Raw genomic sequence first — 25,853 nt, 5'->3', positions numbered from 1 at the left:
CGACAATGGAATTTACTATGTTACTACGAACGTAAAAACAATGATTTGTATAGTTTACAAACCTTTGGTCAAAAGAAATAAATAAATGTTTTGTTAACTTCAAATAGTGGGGTCGAAATATTATACTGATATTTTGTTTTAAGTAATATTCTAAGTTCTTTGCATGCAGCAACTCAATTATCTTGTACCCGGCATGATGAGAAATATAAGGATAAAATAAAATACATGTGCCGCTTTTATACGGATGAATATATGAACCACTTTTAATTTCTTTCATACTGACGATAGGTTATAATCATAACAATGTCGTAGTCACTTACAATAAGTATCTCACAATACTGATCCATTACAATAATTAATCAGGGGTTGCACTGACATTCCCTCTTTAAATTTATTATTTTCATGCTATAAAACATACACACAGTACAAAAATGTAGCTATAAGCGTACCATAAACGGAGGAAATTGTCCCCCAAAGATAGAAACAAAATAACTTTAATCGTATCATTGGTGCACCTGAATGAATTCAGTGAAGGCAGGTTGTAATAAATTGAAATGTTACATCGGCGAAGATTATTTCTTATGCATGTGTGGAACTAAATAGTAAATGAATACTTGTGAGAAATCGTAGTTTATAAGGAACAATTCTCTTGTTTGAATTCGGGGCCATTTATAGCTGACTATGCGGTATGGGCTTTGCTCATTATTGAAAGCCGTACGGTGACCTATAGTTGTTAATTTCTGTGTCATTTTTTGTCTCTTGTGGAGAGTTGTCTCATTGGCAATCATGCCACACCTTCTTTTTTAAATATAAATGTACTGTTTTCGATTTTAAATGGATGAACATTTATCCTTCAATTTTATACTGTAAGAATAGAGCTGCATAACATTGTTGAACTATCCGCTAAAGTATATATGTAGTATGTATTCGTATTTAAAATGAAATACAAAACGAAACGTGTATGATAAACTGATAAACAAAATATCAAGAAATTAAGGATGACTAAATGCATGTACAAGAAGAAACTTACCTTTTTATCGATACATTTAAATGATTTAATGAATAAACACTTTTTAAAAAACTGTTTGTTTCTTTTTACATAGATATAGGAAGATGTGGTGTGAGTGCCAATGAGACAACTCCCCATCCAAATAACAGTTTATAAATGTAAACCATCATAGGTCAATGTACGGCCTTCAACACGGAGCCACTGAACAACAAGCTATAAAGGTCCCCAAAATTACTAGTGTAAAACCATCTAAACGGGAAAACCAACGGTCTATAAATATTTACAATATATAATTTACGTTCGTTTTTCAACCGAGAATAGCAAAACCTAATGAAATATATCGTTGGAGTTTATAAACTACATTTAATCATCACCTGTGCCATGATTGGCCATCTCCGTTTTTTCTTAAGAAAGCATGGTTGGTTACATGTTATGAATTTACTTACAATTTCGGGATTTTTTTTTCTTCAAGTAAACGGAATCAGAAAAAATCGCTATCCTATGTCGAATACATAAAACTTGGAAAAGAATATGAAGTGTTTGTAGTAAAGTACGGTTTCATTTTTCAAGTACAACGTTAATTCATCGAGTCCATTGAGGATCATTGAGTAAAAGAAAATGCAGGATAAGCAACTTGGGGAGGGGGGGGGGGAGTAAATGAAAAAAATATCTGAATAGAGTTTTTTTTTATCCTACATTGATGTCGTCACTTGATCTAGAGGAGACATTTAATTTAAATTGAATATTTAGATGTGAAAACTGTTAAGATTTTAAAGTTTAAACTTAACTACCAATTGCAGAAAACTATAAAACCAATGAATTTCACATGCACATTTATAAAAGCTAGAATTGTGATTGGAATCATTTATGAGAATACGTCGATGGAAGCTTTAAACGACCTTGACCAGATACGTGAATATTAATCAGTCCATTCAACGTTATAGTACGTGTGTTCTATTTTCGAAGGTGTGAGGTCGAAGGTTTGAATTGACCAATGGAAACGATCGTTCCTTAGAGAGTTAATCTAATAAAGTTTGTTTGACTGATTACGTCGCACTACCTTTCGCTAAGCTAAGCCGCATATGAGTGTATTGTGTAGTCCCTGTGTAAGTGTTGACTCTCAACTTGCACATGTGATTTTTTAACACTCCCCGAACTTCTGCAAAAAACAATTATTCAGTTCACTGATTTAGATGGAAGGTAAACGAACAGAAAGTCACAGGACATTCCGACAAAAAGTCACAGGACAAAAAGTCAAACACATGTCAAACTCAGGCCACAGGGGCTTGTTTAGTGGGTCAGACGAGGTTTTACTGTCAATGGCGATCGCTATCCTATGGCTTGTTTAGTGGGTCAGACGAGGTTTTACTGTCAATGGCGATCGCTATCCTATATCGCCATTGACAGTAAAACCTCGTCTGACCCACTAAACAAGCCCCTGTGCTCAGGCATAAAGTAACAAAGTTGATAGGATAAAAAGTCACAAACAATTTGTTGACAATTGATTGAATATAAATGAAAAAAGATTTTGAAATATCTTCTTTTTATTACATATATTCATTTTTAATTTTAGGAAATTGTTCATAATATAAAAAAGAAGATGTGGTATGATTGCCAATGAGACAACTGTCCACAAGAAACCAAAATGACACAGACATTAACAACCATAGGTCACCAAACAGCCTTCAACAATGAGCAAAGCCCGAGGTAAAGCCCATACCGCATAGTCAGCTGTAAAAGGCAATCATACTATATCTTTTTTTTTATATTTACATGTTAAAAAATGCGAGCAAATGTAATCAAAAGCTGCACACAAACGTAATGATTTTTGTGCGCAAATGTAATGGTAATGTGCGCAAACCTAATGCACTGATTTATTTGTTTTTAATAAATTTTAATTTAAAGTTGCTACATCATGTTCATGTATAAAACTTCAAGAAAAATTCAAAAAGAGTGTTTTCTTGTTCAAAGAAAAATAATCTCAAAACTAAATTGTGACTTTTTGTCCTGTGACAGTGTGTGACTTTTTGACTGTGACTTTCTGTCCTGCATTCAGATTGAATAGGGGAGTTTGGTTGACCCCGCCTCCCTCTATCTGAGACTACTATCTCAGTGATGAGCTTTATGTTTCATGTACAAATGTATTGTGCTTGTCATATATGTATGTCGGATAAAAGCTCTACAGACCTTTTTAATATGTTGTATTGTTATATGTATAACCGACAATAAATAAATAGCCCCTAACAAGTAAGAATTAGGTTACTTCTTTTTGTTTTGACATCTTGCATGGGTTTTTATAGCCCCGTATTAAAATTATGCCCCCACTTCAAAAAAAGGGGGGGTATACTGTTTTACCCCTGTCTGTCCATCCATCCTTGCGTCAGTCAGTTTGTCCGATGAATATTTTTCGTCCCATTTTCCTTAGGAACTACAATAGAAGGATTTCTGAAATTTGGTTTCAGGGTTAAATAAGTCAGCTATACCGTGTGATGCATTTTCAGATTCATCACTCGACAACTTCCTGTTTTCCCAACACTTGTATGATTTTACACATGTTAGCCAAGTTGAAAGTTGAAAACTAACAACCTAATTTATGTACAAAAAAATTGAAAAACAGATATGTTACACATAAACAAACGACAATCACTGAATTATCGGATCCTGACTTGGAACAGGCACAACCATAACAAATTGGCAGGGTATAAGGAACTTTGAAAATATTTAGTTTTTGTGGTTTGGTCTATTTTCCGGATACTGTAAGCAATGAGGCCACTTTATTTAGTGAATGAAATAATTGTAAGATGCACTTAGCTGTCTGTCATATTTTATATGAACTTGACCTCATTTTCATGCATGGTTCATTGGTCAATGAAACACTGCATTGTTTTGTCAGTTTATCATATGTTTAAAGTTACAGGTAGATTATATTTGGTAGATATGAAACAATTGTAAGGTGTGCATGTCTGAATGGCAGATTCATATATAAACCATGACCGCATTTTATTGTTCTTTGGTCAATGATAAGTTTTCTTGGTTTTGTCATTTTATCAGGCCACATTTAAAAGAATGTCTGTTTCCCCTCCCCCGGGTCTACCCTTTGTAAACAGACCAGGAAGGCAGGTTTTTTTTAGCTCACCTGACCTGAAAGGTCAAGTGAGCTTTTCTCATCACTTGGCGTTCGTCGTCTGTCGTCCTGCGTCCGTCGTCCGTAAACTTTTACAAAAATCTTCTCCTCTGAAACTACTTGGCCAAATTCTACCAAACTTGGCCACAATCATCTTTGGGGTATCTAGTTTAAAAAATGTGTGGCGTGACCTGTCAAACCAACCAAGATGGCCGCCATGGCTAAAAATAGAACATAGGGGTAAAATGCAGTTTTTGGCTTATAACTCAAAAACCAAAGCATTTAGAGCAAATCTGACAGGGGTAAAATTGTTGATCAGGTCAAGATCTATCTGCCCTGAAATTTTCAGACGAATCGGACAACCTGTTGATGGGTTGCTGCCTGTGAAATGGTTATTTTAAGGAAATTTTGCAGTTTTTGGTTATTATCTTGAATACTATTATAGATAGAGATAAACTGTAAAAGCAATAATGTTCAGCAAAGTAAGACCTACAAATAAGTCAACATGACCAAAATTGTCAGTCGACCCCTTAAGGAGTTATTGCCCTTTATAGTCAATTTTTAACAACTTTTCATAATTTTTTGTAACTTTTTTAAAAATCTTCTTCTCTGAAACTACTTGGCCAAATTTAACCAAACTTGGCCACAATTATCATTGTGGTTTGTAGTTTAAAAAATGTGTCCGCTGACCCAGCCTACCAAACAAAATGGCCGACATGGCTAAAATTAGAACATAGTGGTAAAATGCAGGTTTTGCTTTATATCTTTGAAACTAAGACATTTAGGGCAAATCTTTCAAGATTTAAATTTCCATCAGAATAAGATATATCCCCTCTCAAATTTTCAGTTGAATTGGACAACCTGTTGTTGGGTTGCTGCCCTAAAATTGGTGATTTTAAGGTAATTTTGCAGTTTTTGGTTATTATCTTGAATACTATTATAGATAGAGATAAACTGTAGACAGCAATAATGTTCAGCAAAGTAAGATCTACAAATAAGTCAGCATGATCAAAATTGTTAGAGGACCCCTTAAGGAGTTATTGCCCTTTATAGTCAATATTGAACATCTTTTCGTCATTTTTGTAACTTGTATAAAAATCATTTCTAAAACTACTTGGCCAAATTTAATCAAACTTGGCCACAATCATAATACTAGGGTATCTATTTAAAAAAAAAAGTGTCTAATGACCCCGCCTACCAACGAAGATGGCCGACATCAGTAAACACATTAACAGGTGAGCGACACAGGCTCTTGAGAGCCTCTAGTTTTTTTTAACTGGATGTGATTGTCATAGCATGGTCACATGAATGGTTTGACTTGTCCAGTCCAGGCCACTTATCAGTTGTTTGTGCTCAATTTGAGTATATTTATTTAGATTATCAATCCTTCTGCTTTCAAGCACTTTCCAAAAATGGAAACAAATTATTTTCAGGAAAAAATTAATTTCGATTTTTTGTGAAAATAATTTTTTGACTCGGGCGCTTATTTTTGACCCGTGTGGGGGGAGGGGAAACAAACATATTTTTAATTTTGGCCTTAGATTTTTTAAGCATAGGTCTACTTGTTGTATGGAATGACTACAAGGTATCAAATAAAAAAAGATGTCTGCCTGCCAAGGTTAATTTTACTGTGACCTCATATTCATAGAATAATGATAATATTCATGATATTGAACAGCAAGAATGATGAGTAAGTTGATGTTATATACAAATAAGACAAAATTTTCAGTTGCCTACTAATTATGTAATACATGTAGTAGTTATTTTTGTCATTAAATGATGTTTACCCTTTTATGTGTAGGGCAAGAACATGAAAGATAAAGGGGAAACTATAAACAGAAGAAATTATCAACAAAATAAGATTTACAGAGGTCTACAAAGCCTAAATGGTAAGTCCACTGTTATAAAAAATTTTGTCCTTGAATAATAATTAAATATTTATTAAAATAAGATGTGGTATGATTAAAGATAAAACTATCCATCAGAGTTCAATTTAGTGGATGTAAGCATTGTAATTATTTATTAGAGGCCATTGATGACCTGTAAGTAATGAGAAAACCCATACCCTATACATGTTATAGTAATCTATAAAAGTCAACACTAACCAAATTTGAAACAGAGCATCAATTCAAACGTCAAATATACCAGACTAATTTATAAAAACAAAAAATTATGAAAAATAAAAATGACGGGTATGAACCAACATCAACCACTGAACTATGTACAAGCTCCTGATATTAGACAGGTATAATATGGCTGGGTTGATATAAAAATAAGAAACACTTAGCAGTCTGATTTCCAATGAGACATTTCTCCAATAGAGATCAAATGACATTTAAGGAGGCTCTAGGGTATAACAATTTCAGAAAAATGTTTTAATATTTTTTTTTCATAACTCAATTTATTTATATCTTTATCATATGGTACACCAAATCATTCAAAACAATCAATTTGGTTTGGCCCCAGATGACTTTTAAAATGCATATATCATTGAAAAAGCTCCAAATTATCTGCCTTTGGTGCAAAAATGCCATTTTTTGGCATTAAAAATGTAATATCTTATTTAACTCAACGGTGGCCTATATTTTTTTATTATAATTTTAAATAAGCTGTACTTTAACTAAACTATTATAAAATTTAAGCGATTTCTGTAATTTAGTACTTGAATATTTAAATGAAAGTTTATCATATTAATCATAAACATGATAAAATAGCCATTTTATTGATCTCTTCACTGATAATTTTTGAGTTTGTGTATTTGTAGGTCAGAAATCTGGATTTTCATGGTCATCATTCACAGATCAATACTGAATGGAAAACTTAAAGCTGATATTTTTCTCCATAGTGCGACTTTTTTATTAATTTGAAATGGAACATGTTTTTTCCTACATTTATTTGAAAGAGGAAATTTCAACATGATGACTATAAACAAAAAGGAGTCATATCATCACGATCATTGATGCACAAGAACTTGATCATATAAATACAACAATGTAATTATCAATTGAAAGATGGAACGAATGAACAAGATATTAGAATGTTGTTGTCTAAATAAACTTGCTTTGTCTTCTCATTTGAATCTCTCCATTCAATAAAGATGTACAGAGGAAGATCTTTGAAGAACAGATTGAAAAAATGTTTTGTCTAAGAATTGCAGGAATATTCTAGTGAATGAAATTATTTATTGACTTCACTCTTATATAGTGGACTGAATAATTGTACATAGCAAGTTGTGAATAAAGAAAGCAAAAACTTTAACAAAAAGTGTTTATATTATAAATTTGCAAATATAAGCATACTATTATGTACACCACAAAGTTATATATAATTCAAATCGTTTGCCTATACAAGTATTGCAATGAACCTATAACAAAGAAAATCTTACCTCATGAAAAGAGTGAACTATTCAGTCAGAATATGAAATATTTTTTCAGTTCTATTTTTCATAATAGAATAAACAAGACAAAGATTTCAAAACAATATTTTTTCATTTATTTAGAAATTTCATCATTTTGTTTCAGTGAAAGAACTTTATTCTTTGACTGTAAAATATTATTATTATACATTCCAAAATAAGAATAATCTTTATTGTCATATAAACAAATAAAAAACATGTTTGTGACAAAATTTAAAAAAAATTATATATATGTATATATAAAAAATATAAAAAAAACTCGTATACATTTAAAACATTTTACTACCAAACAGCATTCATTGTAACATACACATAACTTTATATTTATATATATATATTTATAATTTTAATCCCATAGGATTTTATTTTGTCCCATGGGATATTAAAAATCCCATGGGATAATTATAGTCCCATGGGATTTTTTTTGTCCCATGGGACAACAAATATCCCATGGGACTACAATAATCCCATGGGACCAAAAAAAATCCCATAGGATTTAACCAAAATCCCATGGGATAATGGTAAATCCCATGGGATTTTGCCCTGTCCCATGGGATATTGAAAATCCCATGTTTTTATAATTCAAATTGCAAAATAAATATGAAAGTAACAGTATAAAACCAATGAAATTATTGAATCCCATGTAATTCCGCACATTTTGGTTGTATACATGATATTGTAGCTCTTGTTTGAGGCGGCGGCGGATTTGCAAATGAGTGTTTTGCAAATTAAAAGTGTCCAGTGTTTATACTTTAATTTTACTGAACAATCAGATACACAAAAGATTAAATTTCAAATATATCATAATAAACTGAAATATGACAATTATAGGTACATATATAAAGTGTGTTATTTGTAATTAATTTCATAGACATGCATTGCGCCTTTTGTGTTTTTTTCATAAAGTACTGCATATTTTCTTTATCTTATTTCACAGTTATGATGAGGAAGTTAAACCATTTTGACAGACATAATTTTTTGTTCGGATTTGTTCCGCGTTTGAAAATTAAGCGATTTTTTCAAAGATTCTGAACTAGAATTTACATGAAATGTCTTTCGCGATCCGTTACCAGAGCTTTCACGATCGTCTCTCAATACTTGACCGCCGTTAGATATTCTTTCACGATCATTTCTCTCGTTAAACCGAATGACACCCGTGCACTTGTAGTATAATAAAAATTTAAATTCAAAATTGATCAGGAAAAAATAGATTATTTATTTAGCTTTATGGACGTATTGTAAAAGCAACACATGTGTTGTGAAATAGTTTAAGGTTTAACTTTTAATACAAATAAATTATTGATTTGAAGTTCTTAAAAATTCAGATAAAGCGGATTAGGTACAAATGTAGCAACATAAATTCTTTTCAAATAAGTAGTGATCGAGTGGAATGATTAAATGTTTAATATATAAACAATTTGTATATTAAATTAACAAGTTTTTATGTATATATGTTTGTAAATTTCTCATAGAAATTAAAAGGAATACTGTTTTATCTGGAAAAAATACTTAATGCATTGAATACCTATGTAAGTATTTTTTTTATTGCATGTTTCTTCTTTCTCGTTTCTCGTTTTTTTTTTTATAGATTAGACCGTTGAATCCTTTTTTAATATATTTTGCACTGGTTATGTTGGACCCTTTAATTATAATTTGCTGTGCGGTGTTAGCCAAGGCTCCGTGTTAAAGACCGTGCTTTGACCTATAGAAATTGTTTACTTTGATAGTAGTTGACCTATCTAAACAATCTATCTACATTGGTATAAATTCTTTTACAATTTTCCGATTAAAAATTTTGAAACTATACAGAAACTAAGGTTTCATAACCATCAGGCAAAGTTAGCCTTACATGGATTTGGCTATTGTCTAAGTCCTTTTTTTGTTGATACTTTATAGCCCTTTATGACAGTTTACAATTCTTAAATATTTGTTTGTTTGTCATTATTTCATCCCATCAAACTGAGCAAGCATGTGTTGACAAAAATGCTAATTTTATTCAAAATGATTTTTTGGCAAACTAGGCGGTACTATGGAAAGCGGCATAACTCTTTGTCCTTATTCGGGAGAGAAACGCAAATACCAAGTTATTCCTTCCCCTGATCATGTTATATAATACCAGAAGGCGCTTCAGTTGCAGTTAGAAGTGGCAGAAAAATTTTAAAACTAAAAATTATACTTACCATCCCTCCCTGGATACAAATGTAGCTAATTCGGATTTTTCATTATTTTTTAACCAATTTAAATTGAAATATTTCATTTTTGTTTAATAATGGGTATTGAGTATTCATGTTTTATTTGGTTAAACAATATGTCAGTGTTTATATTCGAATGTAACACCAACTCTGATGGGCGAATGTAACCCCATCTTTGATGGGATGGGTCAATAAGGTTTTGTTATTATAACCATATATGTTGTTTATAAATATGATTTATTTATTTCATTAAACATGTTTTTATTGTGTTGCTTCTTCGTCATTTTAAAAATAAATGACAGTTTTCAATTCTTAAATATTTGTCTGTTTGTCATTATTTCATCCCATCAAACCGAGCAAGCCTGTGTTGACAAAAAGCCCTTTAACGTGTTCGGTCGTTATGCATCATTGGTTATCAAATATTCGGCTTTGAGCGTTTCTAATGAAGGCAAATCCAAAAAAGCGCTTCGGACGCATGAAATTACAACGTATTGATTTCATTTTTTTTTTACTTTTTACACATTGTGACGTGGATGGAGACTTGTTTCATTGGCACTCATTACACATCTTCTTATTTCTATCATCTCCTCTATACGAATTAACAAGAGAATACGGTATTACCTGACATTAAGATATACTTTATCAAACATTGAATTAAATTTATTATAAGACAATTTCATTTCTCTGAATTATGTTTTGTTAATATTTCATAAATAAATGTCAATGTTATTGCTATTTTTTAAGGTATAAATCATGGATATATAGAAATCTAATATGAAACTCCATTACATTATACAAGTAAGCTGACATCCCGGGTAATTTTACATTTGCGAAAGTAAGTACATAATTTTCTTACATCTGTGAAACTAAGTACAGTCGTGTATATCTGATATATATATATATATGATACTACGCACACGTGTGCCTGACATCTGCTAAACTACCTACATCTCTATCTGATATCTGTGAACCTAAGTACATGTATAAATGTAGTTGATATCTGTTAAACTAAGTACATGTATATCTGATGTCTGTGATATTAGTTACATGTATATCTGACATCTGGGATACTTAGTACATGTATATATCCGATGTCTGTTAAACTAAATACATGTATATATGATATCTGTAATACAAATTACATGTTCATCAGACATCTGAGATATACTTAGTACATATATCAATCTCACATGCGTCTTTCGAAACTAAGTACAAGTATATCTGACATTTACGAGACTAAGAACGTCTATTTAGCTGAAAATTGCTTAACTTTAGTACATGAACATGTATACTAGTATTTGATATCTGTGATAAAAAGTATAAGTATATATCTGTTGTCTGTTCTATGGTCGAGTTGTTGTCTCTTTGACACATTCCCCATTTCCATTTTCATTTTTATCTGACATATGTGATATTTAGTACATGTAAATCTGACATCTGTGGTACTGAGAACATGTATATTTGACATCTGCGAAACTACGTACAAGTATATCGGATACCTGTAAAGCTAAGTACATGTATAGCTTAAACCTGCCAAACGATGTACATGTATTTTGTATGATATTTGTGAAACTAGTTACATGTAAATTAAAATACCTTTTTTTGTGTGAAATCAATAGTTTTTAATTCAATAGTATATGAAATACGTTCATACTAGTTAAAGACATCATTTGTAGCCTTTGTAGTTGTTATTTAAAATTTCTTTTTTTTCCAGAATAAAGGCATCTTTATATCAACCTTTATGAGTCAATGATCTACCAAAAATGGAGAAAGACGTACTTGTTGTGTTAATCATGGGAATAACAGTCATAATTGTGGCTGTATGGATTTCTGCTGATTTTTGTGTATACCGGAAGCGGAAACGTGATGGACGTGAAAAGAAAATTTATAAATTTTATCATTATGGGCGACGTAAAAGACTGGCGTTTCCTCAAATAAAAAACACAGACACTATTAAAAAACAAGAACCTATTAGAGAAACGAAGAAACGTCCTTGGAAAAATTTGATGAGTCTTTTTCGTCAGCAGAAAACTCTTAATGCGTCATCGAAAGTTGGTCATTCGACGTCACTACACAAGACCAGTACATCAGACATGACGTCATCTGGTGTGAGTGACTGTATATCTGAAAACAATCATTCTGTTAGTATTGATACCATATCTGAGGGGATGAACCAGCAAAATGAGACAAAAAAATTTAAAATATCAGAACCTATTTTAAAAAGAAACTCTATAACCCCATCGGACATACTAACTCCGAACAGAATGGCTCTTTCTCCAATAGAAATGCAGTCGGTATTCAGTGTAAAGGAGGATGCTTCTTTGTACTCCTCGGATTTTGACGATCATAATTTGTCAAGTAAGGTTTCTAATTCGAGTGGTTCCTCGGTTGTTGGTTCTTTTACTACAATGAATGAATTGGAAACAGCAATATTGACAGAAAATAAATCCTAACGATGTGTGTGTTCATATGATATAAGAAAAGGTTTCTAAATGTAAAGAATAATAGGGAAATATCAAAAGAAAGATAATACGTTTCCTAAATCTGCAATGTAAATGACATTTCCTGTGCCATTAGGAATGGTACGGGAGTTCTCGCTGCATTGAATACCTATTGGTTGCCTTCGGCTGTTGTCTTTGTATTGGTCGAGTTGTTGTCTCTTTTACACATTCCCCGTTTCCATTCTCAATTTCAATTTCTAGACATTAATGGAGTTTATTTATGTAACAACGTTCGATCATTTATCACAGACACTCGTCTACGTGTTACTGTATAAAAAAGATAATTGCATTTGAGAAAAATTAAGTTATTAAACATGAATTTCAGAGTAGCAGTCCGCTATGTTCAAGCTTGCAACTGAAACATCGACAAAGGTTGTGACAATTGAAAAAAAAACTACAAAAAATACGATCCTTCATTAAAATTATATTTTGTTGTTCTCAGATACCTATCAAAACAGGTATGATTTCCGTCGGCGTGTTCAATTTTATTCGTCATAACGACTAGACTCGAGCTGGCAGCCGCTCTTAGCAGCCAATCAAGAGAGCAGCCAGCTTTAGTCTGGTTAAATAACGACCATTAGATTTGGAAAACAAAGTAATTTTTACAGAGATATACAATAAACGCATCAAAGATGTATAACAGGATTAAAATGTTGTATTCCAGGCGAGCGTTTCGTCAGCAAATGACTCATCAGTGACGGCTCGAATCAAAAAGTTATGAAGTCAAATACAACGCAAAGTACAAGTCTTCAAAAAACATTTATTTTGGTAAAATAGAAAAAATACATATTCAAGACTTTTAAAACTATGTTAGGCCACACCAATTTGATTTCTTGTTCGACGGACCCGCCCGCACCTATTTTTTTCAAAACAGATTTTTTTAATTTTTTTTATATTCCCGCTTCCCGCATCCGGAAATGTTATCATGTCCATTTCCCGCACTGTTTATTTTTGTAAATATTATAAAAAGATATCAACATTTGTTTTTAAAATCACAGTCTAACCTGTATATAACGATTTCAAACATAAAAGCACCCCACCACACTTTGTAAATATCTGTGAGAATATTTGTTTCAGCATGAAACCTATTTATCCAAAGCGGGAGTGCTCCGATATAAATTTATAACAGCGGAAATACCTGTAAAGAACAAAAAATTGGTTACTTTCCCCGTTACTTATATTCCCTATCAAACAATGTTCGTTGTTAGAATAAAGTACAAAGAACTTCTGAAGGATTTGCCTTCAACTGCAATTATATTGTATGCTGGCGAAACAAAACTATCCATAACCGCTGCATGTTTATGCACCTGTCCTGATTGATTGAGGGGCCTGTCGTTCAGCAGTTATCGTTTGTTGATGTTGTTCATTGGTATTTTCCCGTTTGGATATATACATGATATATAAATTAGATCGTTGGTTTTCCTGTTCGAATTGTGTACGCTAATTGACTCAACAACTTGTTTGTTGTTATAAATTTTAATGCTGTTGATATTTTGTATGTTTAATATGTATGTATTTATGTTTATTGTGTTTATTGTATTAATATATGTTGGTCACAAACTGTAAAGTTTATATGGCAATAAAATATTTGATTTGATTTGATTTGCTATAATTTTGGGGTCCTTTATAGCCTGCTGTTTGGTCTGTATCAAAGCCCTGTGTAAAAGGCCGTACTTTTACCTGTGTTTGTTATTATCAGGTTGAGAACAACCCTCCCTCAGACAAGGGGTCATTTTACTGATGTAGAAAAGAAAATAGAAATACCAAGGATTTGTATAGTTCTTAGATACAAAACCTTTGAAAACTTAGAATTTTGTACTCAAAAAGAGGAGAGTTACATCATATTTTAAACAACTTTTTCTAAAAGAGGGGCCCACTTATCTTGAATAATATTAAACTGTTAAAGTAAATGTGTTAACATGGTTAAAGTCCAGGAATATTACAAAATTCTTGGACATGTTTTGACCATTTAATACCAGATAGATATATAGTTATTTGAGAAAATATGAGCCCTTTTGTACAAACAAATATATTATAACTTATATTGATCCCTCATAAAACATGTAAAAGGGATATTTATAACATTAAGGGGTTGTCCCCAAACTGATTATGACTTGGATGGAGAATTATCTCATTGTTAGTCACACATACATAGACCAGATTTAATTATTTCTTGGTGAACAGGGAAAAAATACTTCAGAAATTAAAGAAATGTCAAAGTACAAGTGATAAATCAAGCTTTAATATTGTCAAAACCTACCATTTTATGTTTACAAAAAAAAATTATAATCGCTCGCCTTTACTTTTCAAGCTTCGCCTCAAAAATTTGCAAATTAAATATTTTTTTATCAAAATTTTGAAATCGCTCGCTCGCCCCAAATTTTGGAGTCCAAAAATCCGTTGAACAAGAAATTTAATTGGTGTGGCCTGATATATGTTGATAAGGTATCAAATATTTTTCACTATTGGGTCATGAACATGTCAAAAGTTCTAGTAAATACTTTTAGAACAGGAATGTGAACAAAGGTTTTACCAAAAATTGTGGCACATTTACATCTTTGTTAACACTTCTAGAAGCAAAATATATTTTTTTGGTAAGAGCAGTGATCATTGTAAGTACTAGCTTTATTTAAAGTATTTTCAGAAGGATAAATCTCTTTAGTAAAAATACTGAGGTCGTCATTATTGAAAGTCAATATATCATCCAAATATCTAAAAGTGTAATTAGATTTTGTTGTTTCGAATGGTCTTTGCTAAATGTAGTCATAAATTGTAACTCATAACAATACATAAACAGGTCACAGTAAGTATTGCACAGTTAGTTCCCATTGGTATTCCGACAACCTTACGGTATACAGAATCTTCCAAAGCGAATAACAGTTCGGATATATACCTCTTGATCTTTTTGTTGGGTTTTTATGTTGTTGTTTATCTACTTATGCTCAGAATTTAACAATGAAGGAATATACTGAATGAAAATAAAGTGGTACTAGTAGTTCATTTTCCCGGATTTAGGTTTGGCCTTTTGTAGGTGAATGAAGTCAACTTGGGAGCGCTAAGATTGGATAATAGGGTAATAATTACAATTGGTTTATTAATGAATAACTCCAACTGTGTAACTATATTTATCGGTAATTTGGGCATTTTTCCTTTGATGTGTACTCGCTTATGTCAGTATCAGTGTACTGTCCTTGATATGAAAATTATTGGGTCAGTTCGCAATTGACATGCGCTAAAGTAGTGCGGAAGAATATGTTTTTTTTGGTAACCAATGAAAACGCGTTACGTCACGCATATCATTAACCGCTTTGCCGGAACTATAAAGTTATGTCATTCTCGCAACTAATGTAAACAAATCGAAACATCGTGTTACTTCCAACGAAGACAAAAAGTATTTAAATAAAATGCTTCATGATACGAAAAAGATATTTTCTTTAAAATTAAACACCAAAAATACTTATAATTAAAAAAAACCTAAATAGTATTGTAAGTCACGTTCTAAAAAAATCGTCTGCTTTCATAAACATGGATCCCTACTCTGCCGTCTTTAACGAATATCTTGACCCACTATACTTGGAAGACTATGAAGTTCCACAATTTGATGTCCAATATACACAACCACAAATTAATTATTACACCTTTAAACCAGCTAAAACCCCCTCGCCAATAAAACCAAATGAAAATAAAGAAAATGAAGTCAATATTACTGAAACTGAAACCCAGCCACAAACATTACAACTCCAACAAATACCTGATCTAGATTTCCTTGATGATAGTTTTACAGCACAAATTTCAGAGCTACCAAATTGTGATTTTGAAAAGTTTTTAAGCAATATATCTGAAGAAAATCTCAACAGTATGGCTGAACAAAACGCAAAATTTCACAGTAGATTTGTTACAAATGATGAAAATGAAAGGGCAACTTTTATTGAACAAAGAGAAAATTCAAATACCATTAGGAAAATGAACTCAGCTGTTAAAACTTTCCAACAATATCTTATAAATGTCAAGGCAGAATTTAGAGAAATACATACGATGCAACCGCAAGAGTTAGACCAGTACCTGCAAGAATTTTTTGTAGGTATTCGGAAAGAAGTAAAAGTAAACCAGATGCTCCGCAGGGCGTAGCTTTATACGACCGCAGAGGTTGAACCCTGAACGGTTGGGGCAAGTATGGACACAACATTCAAGCTGGATTCAGCTCTAAATTTGGATTGTGATTAAATAGTTGACACAGCATAGGTTTCTGACACAGAATGAATGTGTTCTAATGAACTTAAAATTTTTGTTTTCTCTTAGAGCAATTCACTATGCTGTTGAATATTAATCCTCTCAAAACTAGAATGTGTCCTCAGTACACGAATGCCCCACTCGCACTATCATTTTCCATGTTCAGTGGACCGTGAAATTGGGGTAAAAACTCTAATTTGGCATTAAAATTAGAAAGATCATATCATAGGGGACATGTGTACTAAGTTTGAAGTCGATTGGACTTAAACTTCATCAAAAACTACCTTGACCAAAAACTTTAACCTGAAGCGGGACAGACAGACGGACGGACGAACGAACGCACAGACCAGAAAACATAATGCCCCTCTACTATCGTAGGTGGGGCATAAAAATGTTTGAAGAAATTTTCTTTTTTATTTATGAAATTTCAAATGAGAAAAATTGAACCCAATTTTTTTAATCACATCCCCCTTTCCCTTATTCCAAAACTAATCTCAATTAAAATTTCTAATGGAGTTTGCAACAATAACTACTCATTTAAATACATCATAAAATATTAAGATGTAAAAAAAACTGCTTGTTATCACTGAATGTTATTTATTATAATTTATCAGTCAGAGTTCACGAAAATGGTCGGTCCTGTCGGTCCTATCGGTCAAAATGAGGCTCGGACCAGTATTTTGAAACCTAGTGCCGGTCCTGATGACCGATGTAAAAACGGCCGTTGTAGTTCCTATTTTATCGGTAATTAGTTGTACGCAACTAATTCCAATATGTGTTTACATCGGTCTTCAGATGTACCTGCTGCTAATTTCCGGTACTGGTTTCCTGTTATAAACAAACTGAAACTTATGGAAACCGAAGTGCCTATCTACACGTGGCCTGCTAAATTTGTTCTTGGCAAACAATCGGCGATTGAAATCTTAGATGGAGTTAACAAATACTAAGAAAATGATTCATTTGATGAAATAGATAGTGAAGATGACTTTAATTAAGAACAATCAGAAGAACAGAACTGGTCCTTCATTATCAATTTGTTCGTAGCTGTGAAAAATAAAACAAATAATAATAAAGATATTTTAGGATAAAATATGTTATTATTTTTATTTTAGGATCAAATTGACAGATTTTTTTAGGACTGGCTAAAATTTTGTAGGACTGACAAATAATCTTGCTTTGTCGGTCCCATGACCGACGGGTCAAACGAAGTTTTCGCGAACTCTGATCAGTTGGTAGTAAAAAGTGAATATACATTGTATATTGTATATAACAAAGATTTAAGTTGATTCTGGACAAAGAAAGATAACTCCAATTAAAAAAAAATCTTGCTATTGCACAATATTTTGCAATTAGATATTTCTTGCTTACTATTCTGGACAAAGAAAGATAACTCTAATTAAAAAAAAATTTGCTATTTCACAATATTGTGCAATTAGATATTTCTTGCCATTGCGCAATACTGTGCAATTGAAAAGACTTGCTATTGCACAATACTTAATATAATAATTTTAGATCCTGATTTGGACCAACTTGAAAACTGGGCCCATAATAAAAAATCTAAGTACATTTTTGGATTCAGCATATCAAAGAACCCCAAGATTTCAATTTTTGTTGAAATCAGACTAAGTTTAATTTTGGACCCTTTGGACTTTAGTGTAGACCAATTTGAAAACAGGACCAAAAATGAAGAATCTACATACACAGTTAGATTTGGTATATCAAAGAACCCCATTTATTCAATTTTTGATGAAATCAAACAAAGTTTAATTTTGGACCCCGATTTGGACCAACTTGAAAACTGGGCCAATAATCAAGAATCTAAGTACATTTTTAGATTCAGCATATCAAAGAACCTAACTGATTCATTTTTTGTCAAAATCAAACTAAGTTTAATTTTGGACCCTTTGGACCTTAATGTAGACCAATTTGAAAACGGGACCAAAAGTTAAGAATCTACATACACAGTCATGACAGTTAGATTCGGCATATCAAAGAACCCCAATTATTCAATTTTGATGAAATCAAACAAAGTTTAATTTTGGACCCTTTGGGCCCCTTATTCTGTTGGGACCAAAACTCCCAAAATCAATACCAACCTTCCTTTTATGGTCATAAACCTTGTGTTTAAATTTCATAGATTTCTATTTACTTATACTAACGTTATGGTGCGAAAACCAAGAAAAATGCTTATTTGGGTCCCTTTTTGGCCCCTAATTCCTAAACTGTTGGGACTTAAACTCCCAAAATCAATACCAACCTTCCTTTTGTAGTCATTAACATTGTGTTTAAATTTCATTGATTTCTATTTACTTAAACTAAAGTTATTGTGCGAAAACCAAGAAAAATGCTTATTTGGGCCCTTTTTTGGCCCCTAATTCCTAAACTGTTGAAACCTAAACTCCCAAAATCAATCCCAACCGTTCTTTTGTGGTCATAAACCTTGTGTCAAAATTTCATAGATTTCTATTAACTTAAACTAAAGTTATAGTGCGAAAACCAAGAAAATGCTTATTTGGGCCCTTTTTGGCCCCTAATTCCTAAAACGTTGGGACCAAAACCAACCTTCCTTTTGTGGTCATAAACCTTGTGTTAAAATTTCATAGATTTCCATTCACTTTTACTAAAGTTAGAGTGCGAAAACTAAAAGTATTCGGACGCCGGACGACGACGACGTGATAGCAATATACGACGAAAAATTTTTCAAATTTTGCGGTCGTATAAAAACAATAATGACATTCAAGAAATTGAAAGAGAATATCAACCTGGAAGTCTTGATGGCTTTCAGTCAATGATCAACAAACACCTAAAAATGAAAGAATATCCATTGGATATCATGAGGGATGACCAATTCAAGAAATCGCGGGATTGCTTAACCGCTAAAAAAAAGCATTTGAAACAGCTAGGCCTTGGAAACCATCCCAATGCTGCAGAAGCTTTGGAGTCTGAAGACGAGGAGGAATTGTACAGATCAGGGGGTTTTGGTACTGATGATCCGGACAGTTTGTTAAGTACAATTTGGTATATGAATACCATTCATTTCGGACTACGTGGTTCTCACGAACATAGACAATTGAAGTGGGGAGATTTGAAACTGGAAACTGACAGAAATGAAAACCAGTGCTTAAGCTTCAATGAAAGACTAACTAAAACAAGAGATGGCTCAAATACAAAAAATACAAGAGCATATGCTCCTAAATCCTGGAGCAATCCCGAAGATGAGAGGAAATGTCATATATCAACATATCTAAAGGTCATTATTATCAATATATTTCAGTAAAAAAATTATTTGCCAAGGTATGCATACAAAAAAAAAACATTCATAAATATCAATAACTCAAAAAATATATACATGTATGTTATGTGAATACAAATAAGACAACTAGTCATCACGTAAACCACAAAAATCCAATGAACATCCATATCCATTAAACAGCAAATTTAAATCAAGTAGAAATTACATGTACATGAAATGACCTGTTGCCACGTCCTATTACTCAAACCAATACATTTGAAACTCCATTTATTATCAACATATAACTCCTTTGATGAAAAATTGCAATCTATCCAGTAACTGAGAAGTACTACAATCAAATATAAATGCAGCACATAAACAGTAACCAGGAAGAATTGACAATTGTAGAAGTTTGACACAAACTTGTGAAAACCATTTATATTCAATGTTATATAATTATGCAACCAAAAGAAAATTTAGAAAACTGACAATGATTAGATTTCAAACTTTTCATTCATTATAAAAAATATATGTGGTATGATTGCAAATGAGACAACTGTCCACAAAAGACCAAATGACACAGGCATAAGTAACTAACTATAAGTCACCATTCGGCCTTCAACAATGAGCAAAGCCCATACCACATAGTCAGCTATAAAACACTGCCGTATGACATTGTAAAACAATTCAAACGAGAAAACTTTCATTGTTGTTTTTCTATTACTAGCAGATCTGTGATACATGTAGTGCAGACCAAAAATGTAAAGGTGTTTACTGTAACCTTATTTTTATCCCCTTCCATTTCATTTTTTACTGTTTTTGATTCAAATCACTATTATAATAACACCTTTGATCACATAGTCGAATGGAAAAAAATTACTACCAACCCTCTTTTTCTCAGCTTGTAACAGTAAACACTTATACTTTTTTGTTTGGCCTAAAAACCTGATCCTTATTTGGAAAGCTGTGACACTCACAGTTGAAAACAAGCACTAATAAAGAAACAATTTTGCTCCCAGTATAAAAAAAAAATCCTTGTCACATCATTGTTGTACAAACATTATTATGTGTTATCGTAACAATTCTGACAAGTACAGAAAATCTAAAAATACCATTAAAATTATTCTTTATGAATGTCCACTTATAAATATTCCTTCTTTTTCAGTATCATAGCAATAGACCAACAGAAACCTGCCAACCTGATTCACCTTTCTATTTAGGTGTCAACAGATCTGATAATGCAAAACATTGGTATAAAAATCAACCTTTGGGTGAAAAATCCCTGAAAAATTTAATGAAACAAGCTGTGGCTAAATCAAATGTTGAAAAAAATAAAAAATTGACCAATCATTCTGGCCGAAAAACTGCCATTACAAGACTATTGGATGAAGGTGTGCTGATAACTTCGGTACAGCAACACACTGGCCATAAGTCAGTTCAAAGCTTGAACAATTATGCCAAAAACAGTCTTAAGACCCAAAAGAAAATGTTGTCCATCTTGTGTCGAAATATATCATCTACATGTACTTCAACCAACACCAATGAATGTACTGTGTCAACTCTCACTGCACAACCAACTTGTCCAAATGAACAACAAACTGCACCTGTCTCAAGTTGTAATAAACCATGCCGGCCATATACTGCAACTAATGAAAATGAAACTGCCGTTCTTCCAATTCAAGATAAGACAATTTTTAATGTACAAAACAATGGACAAAATGTTGCCGATAATATGGACAGCTCAAATACAAATACATGTAACAATAATTTTCAACAGAAAATGAAAAATTCTAGCCAAATGAACTATAATCAACTTTTTCCAGCTGGTACTATAATTCAAGGTGGAACTTTCAATATGTATTTTGGACAAAACCCACAAATGGCACAACCTGACAAAGAAAATGATCCTTCTTATTCCAAACATTTGAAACGCAAGAGAAAATTTGTTATCGAATCTGACAGTGATGATGAATAAAAAAATTGTGTTATAATTAGGGACCAATATTAGTTCTGACTTCTGTTGATTTGCAAAAAATTTATATAATTACTGAATATTGAAAATGAAATACCAGTTAAGAAAGTTTATTTTTATTTATATTTACACTGAAATAACTTGTATTGTGTTTTGTTTTTTTTGTGAGGGGGAGGGGGACTATCTAAATAATAATATTTTCCAGTCGTTTAAAAATAACATTGGGGTCATTGCTTTTTTGAATAGTGACCTTATTAGACTTTTTAAAAATGTGATGAAATCTATAGACTATAGTGGCTAGCCATTTTGTAAATACAAACAATAACAAGGGAAGTATGTTTGCCTCTCGTCTGATTTTTTAATGCAAATGTTCAAATTCTTAATTAAATTATCTTTATATTATCGCCGTAAAAGTCACATGTGTACATTTTGGAGGCAAAAATGCCGATGGGGAAGTAGGTCAACTCAAAGTGAAATTTTGGCATTGTTGGATTTGAACGTGATATTTACTGAATAAAGGTTGCTATGTTCACTTACATTGATGCTCTTCTTCTTTTTAATTCATATTGTTCTGCATGACATTACCGTTCAATGGATAAAATCTTGTTTTTCTCTGAAGAAAATCTCCGACAGCTTCTTCCATCTTGTCAGCAAGGCAGTTTAAACTTGATTGACGTCACGCGCCAAATGAATGGGCGACGCACTACTTATAAAAATGCGCAGTAAAATAGTGCCAAAAGTTATTTGCTTATTAAAACAGATTTTTGATATTTTTTTTTTACAATTTTGATAAATTACCGATAAACAGAATAAAGGCCTTTTTGTTTTTGATACTGACTTTATCACGGCGAATATCAGGCTCGCCCTTCGGGCTCACCTGATATTCGCCGTGATAAAGTCAGTATCAAAAACAAAAAGGCCTTTATTCTATATTTACAATGTAAATTTTGAAAGCCATTGAAATATTTTTTGGAGAATTATTCGAAACGACTTCAAACTTTTCATAAATTTCATGTAAAATGACTATGGCATTAAAAAGCTCCGTTGGAATATGACCATGGTTGTATCTGACTTCAATTTGTTAACTAGAATACTAAAGTACTAATACCACTTGTAACTGTTTTTATTATGAAAATTGGTAATTTGAGAATGTTAGTATTAACGGCTATAGAAAAATAAATAGTATACAGTTTTCCCTGAAATCCGAAAAAATACTACCGTTTTCCCTAAATCCAAATCGAGCACAGCTAAATTTGAAATTTAACCTAAATTTACCACAGGCGATGAACCGTCAGTCCACTAGGTTTTTATGAATCAAAATTCACTGATCCAGAGTTTGAAAGTAATTTAATTGGCATGACGAAATCAGTGATGTTTTCTTATACTAATTTGGAAAATGCGACAACCATGTTTAGGTTCCACTGCAGGGGCGGATCCAGCCATTTTAAAAGGGGTCCCAACCCAGGACAAAGGGGGTGGGGGGGGGGGGGGGTCCAACTGTATGTTCCCATTCAAATGCATTGATCGACCAAAAAAGAGGGGTTCTAACCCCCGGACCCCCTGGATCCGCCAATGGACTGTCATTTTTAAACAGTTTTTGCCATCCATTACTAAGCTATACACATTGTATTTACTTACTTTTAGTTCGGGACTTTGTTTATGAAATCAAAAAGTTAATGTATATGTTAATTCAATTCGTATTGTTGCTTTAAATGAAAACAATAAATAAAAGAATATTGATAAAATTTTGAAATCAAATAGGTACATGTAAATTCAAATGTCATCCAATACAATATCTTTGGAGTACCATGTTTGAAATTGTCACGCGATCTGCAAAATCTGGATAAATATTCAATTTTACTGTTGTTTTTGGAATATTTTGAGCATCTGAATTAAGAAGATGCAGATCTTATCTATTGCTTTTGTCCTGGTACTTGTACAGGCGGCTCCAATAAACGGACGACGCCTTAATCGTGATGTGCCTGGTAATGTAAATAACAACCCCATATTTTGGATGATTATCAAACAGTTGGACAGACTGGAAACGGCTCAAAAGCAGCTCCAGGAAAAGATCTCGAGTCTTGAAAGTGGTCAAGAAAAACAATTCAGCAAAAGTTTAAAGAAAATCGTAGGTGTGCAAAACCAACTGAGATCCCAGATTCAAAAAAATAAGGATACCATCAAAAGTTTGAATTCCGAATCAGACAAACAGAAAACAATGGTGACGTCATACAGGAGTAAGATGAGTAAAGAACTTTCTGCTCTTACGAAGAACTTGGCAAAGATTAGTGTAACGTGTAAGTAAACAATGGTCGATATCTTCCCACTGAAAAACATATGTATGATAATGGCATTTTGTTTTGTTTTAACACCGAGAGAAGAGGAACGTTAAACATGAGTAAGAATATTGCGTAATTTGTACATCGCCATTTTCTGAAGAAAAAAAACATACATGTATTTGGTATTTTCACTTAAAACGTTAAACTTTGTATTCTGTTATGTAAGTGAGTTAACTGATTATATGTACATGTATTTATTTTGGTAGTAAGACATCTACTATATTATGTGGTGCATTATAGTATTGATATATGTTACCATGAGTATGAATCAGAATACCTATAAATACCAAAATACCTACAGACACAATAAGTAACAGTACAACAGAAGAAGAAACTATAAACATCAGTTGAAAAGTGTTTAACTCATCAGATCGATACAAAGCAGAAAATGTCTAATACGAAAACACAGACTGGATGTGGCAGAGTATTTAAACATCAAACAACAAAACAGAAACCACGTAAAGTAAATGTACCTGGGTCATATCTAAATTTCATAACTCGGTAAACAGCATTCCCGTAAAAAAATTAAAAAAATTCTCAAAAATTCATTTTCATCTGTATGTATTTTGATATGGTATAATTTAGAAAAGGTTTTAAGTCATGTGGTTAACAAAGCCCTGCCTCAATAAATAATTACGCTCATTGAATACAGACACCACGGGCATAAAGAATAGAATGAGTTGTGATATATAAACTCTAACACTGTCTAAAAAAAAAAATATAGTTCCCACAATTGTATGGAGGTCGAAATCATTGAATTCAAATACCATGTGATAATATTATAATTAATCAGCCTCCAGTGTACAACACAATGAGTACTTACAAAATTTCTTCTTTAGGGTTGATGTTTTACTATCATACACAACAAAATTCTGCTTACATTATAGCCCTCCATCGTATTGCACCAAAAAAAGGCCTTTTATAATTGTTTTAATATTTATAGCCAAAGGACCTGTATTTAGTGGTGCCTTCAAGAACGGTGGACTTCTAAGACTTTACAGTGATGAAGTAATTAAATTTACTGCAGTGGACATAAACAGAGGCGATGGTTATGATCCTAAAACGGGAGTGTTCACAGTACCCAGACCCGGAGTTTATATTATTTCAAGCACTTTGAGATCATACAATATAATCCGATTTCATTGCTATCTATGGAAAAACAACGAAAAACTAGCCTTTCTTTACGGAAGTAATATGAATACTGGTACCGTCCATATTGTCAGAAAGCTGAAGAAAGGGGACCAGCTGTATATAAAACATATGTACCGTAGAGCTGAAAATGAGGCTATACAAAAAGGACGCACATCTATGTTTTCTGTTGCGTTTTTATCTGATGATTAAAGATAAAGTTTTATTACGTGCATATATCTTTTTTATAACATAAGATGTGTTATGGTTGCCAATGAAACAACTCTCGGACCAAATTGACCTAGAAGTTAGTTACATGTATGTTACCATGCATCATTCAACAATGACCAAAACCCATACCGCATAGTAGGTAATGAAAGGCCACAAAATGAGAAATGTGAAACATTGTAACCGAGAAAAAATCGGACTCATTAGCATACAAATCAATTAATATAAACGAAAAACAAATAAGACATACAACAACAAATGATAATCAATGCATAATCCTCTCTATTTTCCACAAACCTAAGACAGCGGTGAATCTCCAAAACATAACAGTGGCGTAGCCAGGATTGAAATGATGTGGATGTTTCGCCGAGCGGAGCGATGCGAAAAATTTTTGGACCTTTTTATGCAGATTTTTTTTTTAAGCACATGTACTCACTCACAATCAGACACTTGTTAGATTTTTGTTTAAATTCAAAATACCCA

The 25,853-nt window shown here is 32.4% G+C and overlaps 3 long non-coding RNA genes across 3 annotated transcripts; all 3 read left to right on the top strand.

Annotated features, from left to right (window-relative positions):
* The first annotated feature begins 2,102 nt into the window (after positions 1-2,102).
* On the top strand, positions 2,103-7,613 carry LOC143076569 (uncharacterized). The gene is made up of 3 exons (XR_012978698.1): positions 2,103-2,209; positions 5,935-6,022; positions 6,898-7,613. It is a non-coding gene; the product is annotated as an uncharacterized LOC143076569 (long non-coding RNA).
* A 1,306-nt stretch (positions 7,614-8,919) lies between these two features.
* On the top strand, positions 8,920-12,200 carry LOC143076568 (uncharacterized). The gene is made up of 3 exons (XR_012978697.1): positions 8,920-9,077; positions 10,485-10,575; positions 11,455-12,200. It is a non-coding gene; the product is annotated as an uncharacterized LOC143076568 (long non-coding RNA).
* An 11,288-nt stretch (positions 12,201-23,488) lies between these two features.
* Positions 23,489-25,368, top strand: LOC143074785 (uncharacterized). The gene is made up of 2 exons (XR_012978082.1): positions 23,489-23,972; positions 24,958-25,368. It is a non-coding gene; the product is annotated as an uncharacterized LOC143074785 (long non-coding RNA).
* Positions 25,369-25,853: the final 485 nt, after the last annotated feature.

Source organism: Mytilus galloprovincialis, chromosome 5 (genome assembly GCF_965363235.1).
Source record: "Mytilus galloprovincialis chromosome 5, xbMytGall1.hap1.1, whole genome shotgun sequence".
In the NCBI taxonomy this organism is placed as follows: Eukaryota; Metazoa; Mollusca; class Bivalvia; order Mytilida; family Mytilidae; genus Mytilus; species Mytilus galloprovincialis.
Note: the sequence above shows the minus strand (reverse complement) of the source record. Positions and strands in the feature narration are given on the sequence as shown.